The sequence below is a fragment of the Urocampus carinirostris genome, chromosome 18, assembly GCF_059441175.1.
Source record: "Urocampus carinirostris isolate Australia breed hairy pipefish chromosome 18, RoL_Ucar_1.0, whole genome shotgun sequence".
In the NCBI taxonomy this organism is placed as follows: domain Eukaryota; kingdom Metazoa; phylum Chordata; class Actinopteri; order Syngnathiformes; family Syngnathidae; genus Urocampus; species Urocampus carinirostris.
Genome location: NC_142366.1, coordinates 26,784,984 through 26,792,109, shown reverse-complemented (window position 1 = coordinate 26,792,109; position 7,126 = coordinate 26,784,984). Strand labels below are relative to the sequence as shown.

The window sequence follows — 7,126 nt, the reverse complement described above, 5'->3', positions numbered from 1 at the left end:
ATTAAGTGTGATGATTAAAACTGAATGAATATATAGATTTATATAATTATCTATATATTTGTCGCCGATTTACAATTTCAACCTCGATAAGACTAAATTTTGGGGACCCATAGATCTCTGTTGGGACCCATAGATTTTTGAGCATGTGAGTCCCCGGGACCCATCACTTTTCAGAGGTAAAATGAACACTGCTGATATCCCTTACAACTGTGACGTAACAAGGACTTTCCCGGTCCTTCCCGATCGTCTCTGGTTACCTGACTTGCTTCCGATCTCCGACCACGCTCCGTTCTCTGGTCCTGTTGAAAAACGGACGATAATTGTAGTAAACAGCGAATGCATAGCGTTGATTTTTGCTTAGAGTATTTGGGACTTAGCTTAGGGTAAGTTCACCTGCTGTCGAGTACAGCGTGCGTTCATTTTTTGCCTTTGCCTCCTTCTAGGTATGTGATTGTGTCTTTTCCTTTTGTGTTTTTTTTGCAGCGTGTCTTGCAATTTAAATTATATTGTCCTGATAGCTCCCCGTTAGCGCGGGGGTTCCTGAAGGCTTCCAGGTTAGCCCCGGTAGTGGTCTGCTAGCTGGCTAGCCTGCTGTGCTCATTTGGTATATTTACGGCTGGGTTTGTGTTTGTTGCCGTTGTTGTTTTGTTGTTGTTGGCCTCACCGATTTTCATAAAAAGTTGTTATTTTTAGGACTCCACAAGTGTCTTGAGCTTTGTTTTGTGTCAAGTCCGCCTCCTCTCCGCTTCCTGCAGGCTTTTGTGTCTCTGTCTGCCCTAACAGCGCTGAAGCCGGGTAGCTCCACGTTAGCGTCAGGGATGCTAGACGTGAGCCACGTTTCCGTAAAACACAGCAAACTGCTCTCCCTGTGCGCTTTGATGTTTTTCACCAGCACAGCCAGTTCGTTGGTCTTACTTGGCAGAGAGTTGACATTTCCCATGATTACAGACAGTACCGAAGGCTTATATCGCCGCTAGCCGCTTAGCCTTCACCTTAGCTCCGGCTCTGCAGCCACGATAGGGCCCCCTCGTCACGCCGGCACGAGAATTCTTCAAGGCAAAGAGTTGATGTGGTCATGACTAGGGATTAATCAAGTTATTGATATTTTCACTTACTAGAAAGCAAATTGTTTATGTCATTGAACAATTTTCCCCCATTGATCTTCATGTCATAAATACAAGAATGTTTTGTCCACCCTCCGCCTTTTTAATTATAAACCTTCAATCAATCCTACGTTGCTCGCTGATCAATGACAGACTCCAGCAACAGTTCAATTTGCACGGACGAAAACATTCGTCCTTTCTTATAAGCGGAGACACTCGAGGTTAATAGCAACGTGGAAGGGCGCGGCTACCTTCAAACAGCTCAGTCTATGAAATGAGTGATTGGTTCAATGAGACTCGGAAAAATCTATTTGCTGGTCCTTTGGGTATGTGGACAAGGGGGCATATGTCTGTTATAATAAGCTATAGATCCATTTAAAAGTCACTTGGTATTATGATACGGAACAACCTAGCAATGGCCCTTTCTCGGAGACAATCTTGATCTACAGTGGAACCTCGTTTTACGAACGCCTCTCAGTTCGAACAAATCGGTTCTCGACCAAAAATTGAGAAATTCTTGCTTCGCTTTTCATTCAAAAAATCGGAGTTCGAACGCCAGTACGCTAGGGGCGATGCTGAACGGCGTACGGGTGTAGATTGCCCCCACCCCTCATGAAGAACTGTGATCGCGTACTTCTTTTTGCTTTCGTTTTGAATATCGGTGAACGGAGTGTTTTAACCCCTAATTATGCCTAGGAAGATGGGCGGTGCAAGCAGCAAAGTTGCTACAGGTGAAAAAAAAGAGTAGTGCGTACAACTATAAATAATAGCAAAATATGAAGAAGATGTGCGAGTTTCTCTTCTTTCGAGGGAATAGAGCATGGCTTCTGCAGACCACCACAAAGGTAAGAAATCCTATTCATAAATCTTTTCTTTATCCTCTAACCGCTCACCACTTGTTGTGGAGACCCCGGGTGCTAAATGAGGTGTAAACGACCTGATTTTTTTATTTTTACACGTTCATGTTAGCGTAATCTTTCGTACGGAAGATTACGCTAACGCGAACGATTAGCCTGGGTTAGCTTCATGTTTACGTTTATGGTAAGCCTTCAAGGATTTGGAACAGATTAAAATGATTTTACATTACTTTTAATGGCAAAAACGATTTTCGGTGATCGACCAAATCGGTTTTCGAACAGGGTTCTGGAAAGGATTATGGTCGAGAACCCAGGTTCCACTGTATGTAAAACATAGCGCTTGGACCAGTCACATTCGGTGAGGGTGGTGTCAGGTGAGGCACAGTCAGATTTATAAATAAATCGACCTACATTTGATTAATCATTTGAAAGGCAGAACAAAAAAGCAATATATAAACTGTGGCACCTGTTTTTATCCTGACCACGTCTACTATTCTCTTCTGGCTTTCGACTTGTTTCTGATCCAGACCACGTTTTTTGCTCTCCTGTCCCTGCTACTGACCCGTTTATTCTGTTTCCGACACCGCCATCGCTCGCCACGGAAGTCCAACTTCCGCGTTCAGAGCGACCTGCTTCCCGCGTCCAGCGGTCACCGGATTGTGGGTGCAACCCTTTCCTTTCTTCCAATAAAATTGAGTGAAACGCAACGCAAGTGGGTCCTGTCTCCGTTCTGGTCCTGACAGGAATGGGTGGAAGCAGGAACTGAGGCTGGGGCGCTTAAAATAAGGAACGGAATCTATTAAAAAAAACTAGGAAAAAAGTAACAAACAGAGAAGGGGAAACAAATATAATTGACATGTCCAACCAAATCAAACTAGACACAAATCAGAAACAAAGACCGAAACTGGAAATTGAATCAGCAAGGAACAAAGATACAAACTAACAAGTGGACGCTAAAGTAACAAAATATCCAAACAAGAAACCAGAATTTAAAAAAAAACTGGTGTGGCAGCTGATATGCACCCGTTCAAGGCACAAAGTAACAAACAAAAAAACAAGAGGTTGCGAAAAAAAATTCATAAAACATCCAAACCAGAAACTGGAAACAAAAAAACTAATCAGAGGTCGCAATGGCAGTAGAAATAAAAATGACTCAACGATGTGTGCCATCCAAAATGTCCTTTTAAACGGTCAGGATAATTAGGAACATGTATGTGGTGACTGGACACACCTGTGCTCCGTTCCAAACCCTGTTGGCACCCTCTGGTGGAAGCATGTGGGCATACCAGACCCTAAAACACTCCTTCTTTAGAATAAAACCATTCAGTGATAGGTAATCCTACATTATGCAAAGACGAAAAAAAAATCTTTTGGGTCTATAGTTGTCCGACTCTGTGTGTCCTGTGATTGGCTGGGAACTAGTCTAGGTTGTCCCCCGTCCACTGCCCCCTGCCCAAAGTCAACGGGTTAAGCAGCAGCACCCCAGCGACCATAATAAGGATAAGCGGCTGGAAAATGGATGAATGAACTTCAATGATCTCAACCTAATCAATGAATGCATGCTGTGTTATTCAACCGCTCCATTTGGTGAGAATAAATAAAGAAATGAATGACTGACTAAAAGCATCCTAGTACATGCTCTTCTACAGATTTTTGTTTTATCCTTCTGCTGCTGCAGTCTGCACCCAAATGGCTACTGAGCTTGCGTTGCCTTCCCTGTTCAGATTTCAAATTCAGTACGATTGTTTGTGTTTTGGCTGTCTCGTTTACTTCTAGTCCTTTGTAATTTTTCCATGTGCGTTTAGACATGGATACAATACAGGTATCCTTAGTGTGTCATCATTATTAATGCAGTGTTCTGGTTTGCCCCCGTCCCTGCGTCCTAGACGCATCATTTTTGCTGGGGACGCATCGTCTCAAATCAACCTGCGTCCCCGGGACGCAACCTTTTTGACACCAAATTGTCATCATTACCCGATTACTTTTTTAAAAAAAATAAGATTTACCGCAGTCCAAACTTCTCGTCAGGCAGATCCGCCATCCGCCATTGTTGTTTTGGTCTCGCGCCGATCTTGGCAAACGAGATCTCGTTGCTTCGAGATGACGCTATTGTTGTGGCGGTTGTCGGGTGAAAGAGAAGTATGCCTCCGAAAAAACAGTTGGTATTAGGTGCAAATCAACAAAAAGTTGGTCATTTCTTCAGTGTCGGTAATAAGTCGAAACATAACACAGAAAGTGGTAACAACGGCAATAATTCCGGCACGAAAAAACGGCGGAGAATTCTTCGGAAGATCGCAGAGGCAAGGAAAACACGTGTGTTGAAGCGAACGATTCGACGAAAGAAAATAAACAAAAGAATACTAGCAAGAAAAGGACTTTTCTGCCCCAATGGACTAAATTATATTCCTGGTTACGCTATGAGGAGGATGATAATGGATTGGAACTTGAGAAGGCATTACAACTATGGTGGGACAGCAAACCACGAAGAATATATGAACTGAAAAATTTGAAGTGATAACTGCTTTGAATAAAATGACTCAATTTTGTGCAGGCTTGGGGAGTAACGTAACACATGGAACGGCAAAAATGATGTTGGCAAGCTGTTTGGATTTCTTTTAATTTTGTTTCTGTGGCATTTTATGTTCGTTTTGCCGGAGATCAAAGAGATCAAAGCCAGGAGAGAAAGCTTACCACGTGTTGTGAGTCATCATTTTATCCATATTTAGTTTATTTTGTCTTTTATGAGCATATTTGGTATTGGAGTCATCCAAAAGTCATTGAAAGTAATCCAGTTAAAGTAACCCTACCCAACCCTGTTTGTGTACAATATCATCAAAACCCTGGGTACATTAAGATGGGTTTTTTCCAAGTAAGCAGTCCTTCAATCAGCAGAATCAGACGCCGGTTTCTTGATTTTGCTGATTTCATCTCGGCTCTTTTCCAGACAGGTCCTTGTGTTTCCGTTTGAAATGTTTTCAGCAGTTTCGTCTTAAGTTCCCCTCCCGGGCCTTGGCGAGCGATTCCCCTTGCTCAGATGCTGAAGATGTGTCCAGGGCTTATTTCCGTCAGGGACGGATCATGGTCATAAAAACCTCAACGGGTCTGCGTAGAAGCTTTCTCAGCTTTTTTTATCGTGAAAGCCAGGAACAGTCAAAGCTGCATTCTTATTAGCTCCATTATTGTAATTGCCTTTAACCGTGAATCGATATTTACAGCTCCTTCACCACAAACGGTTGAAGATCCGAGTGTTCCCTCACATTTTCAGGTCTGAGTCAGGATAAAATAAACAGTTCTTGGCAAAAAAAATAGTGGAGGGTAGAACATAAAAAAGGTTTAAAGGAGGATGACATTAGAATCTGTCACGGTTGCCATGGCACCCAATTGGCCCCGCCCGTGTGGCGCCAGATGCGGCTCATTAACAGATTGGCTTTCCGTCTTTTTAAGCTCAGTGCGCTCTCTCTTACTTTGTCGGTCCGTCAACGAACCTCTGCCCCGCAAGACGTGGGTTCTGACTCGGCCCTGTTTTCTTGTAGGTATTTCCAGTGCGGTATTGTTCCAGTTTAATATCGGTTTCCAGTTTTCGTTCCCGTCTTGTTTGTCTTGTTTATTTTAGATATCCTGTTTCATTATCTATCCTGTCTGTCTGTCCAATATCAACTCGGGTAATTGGAATCGATCTCGTCAGTCTCTGGCTTCCTGTCATTCCACGCCATACCGCTGTCTGACATGCACGACTCCCCATTTCCCGTAAAATAAAAGGCTTGTGTGAGAATGTCACGCGTTTAGGTCCTGATCTGGCTTGTCCTCCAGTCAGAACAGTTTTCTGTTGTTGCCATTGCAACATCCATTTCAAAATGGTCATTCTGGAAGGGGGATGACCTCATGCTAAGGTATTGAGTTTTTCCTTGCCGGATACCATATACTGGTTACAAGAGCAGGATACCGGACAGGACAGGACAGACGGGACTGATATTGGATACAACAGCAAGATACAGGACAGGACAGACGGGACTGATATTGGATACAACAGCAAGATACCGGACAGGACGGGACAGATGGGATTGATACTGGATTCTGGAGCAAGATACCGGACAGGACAGACGGGACCGATACTGGATACAACAGAATGATACCGGATACTGGTTACACGAGCAGGATACCGGACAGGACAGGACAGACGGGACCGATACTGGATACAACAGCAAGATACCGGACAGGACAGGACAGATGGGATTGATACCGGATTCTGGAGCAAGATACCAGACAGGACAGACGGGACCGATACTGGATACAACAGCGTGATACCAGATACTGGTTACACGAGCAGGATACCGGACAGGACAGGACAGACGGGACCGATACTGGATACAACAGCAAGATACCGCACAGGACGGGACAGACGGGATCGATACCGGATACCGGACAGGACAGACGGGATTTATACCGGATTCTGGAGCAAGATACCGGACAGGACTGAACAGACGGGACAGACACTGGATACAACAGCAAGATACCGGATACTGGTTACACGAGCAGGTAACCGGACAGGAGAGGACAGACGGGACAGATACTGGATATAACAGCAAGATACCGCACAGGGTGGGACGGACAGGATCATACCGGATACTGAATACCGGACAGGACACACAGGATCGATACTGGATTCTGGAGCAAGATACCGGACAGGACGGGACAGACGGGACCGATACTGGATACAACAGTAAGATACCGGATACTTGTTACACGAGCAGAAGACAGGACAGGACCGAAGGGACAGATACTGGATACAACAGCAAGATACCGCACAGGACAGGACGGACGGGATCGATACCGGATACAGGATACCAGATACCGGATAGGACAGACGGGATCGATACCGGATTCTGGAGCAAGATACCGGATAGGATGGGACAGACGGGATCGATACCGGAGTTTTTCCTTGCCCTTGTGTGTGTTTCAGATCAGGGGATGTTGCAATATTGGTTTGTGCAGCCCTTTAAGACTTTGTGTCATTAAGGGTTATATGAATAAACATGACTCGACCTTATTTGTTTTAAAGGAGAGGAATAATGGTCGTGAAGGAGGCGAAACGGTGAAAAATCACGTCCCTGGAGTGCATGAAAGGCCAACGGCCCACGCTGTGATTCCATCTGGCTTTTTTTTTTT

General features: G+C 44.5%; 1 long non-coding RNA gene across 3 annotated transcripts in view; it reads right to left on the bottom strand.

Moving 5' to 3' along the window:
* Positions 1-251: 251 nt before the first annotated feature.
* The window catches only part of LOC148348755 (uncharacterized), a 45,280-nt gene continuing 38,405 nt past the window's right edge, over positions 252-7,126 (bottom strand). For 2 of the 3 annotated variants that reach the window (XR_015847735.1, XR_015847736.1), the window contains one exon: positions 3,966-4,105. This is a non-coding gene — a long non-coding RNA (uncharacterized LOC148348755). Of the gene's footprint in view, positions 300-3,965; positions 4,106-7,126 lie in introns of those variants that run through there. The other variant, XR_015847734.1, reaches the window with a different exon arrangement.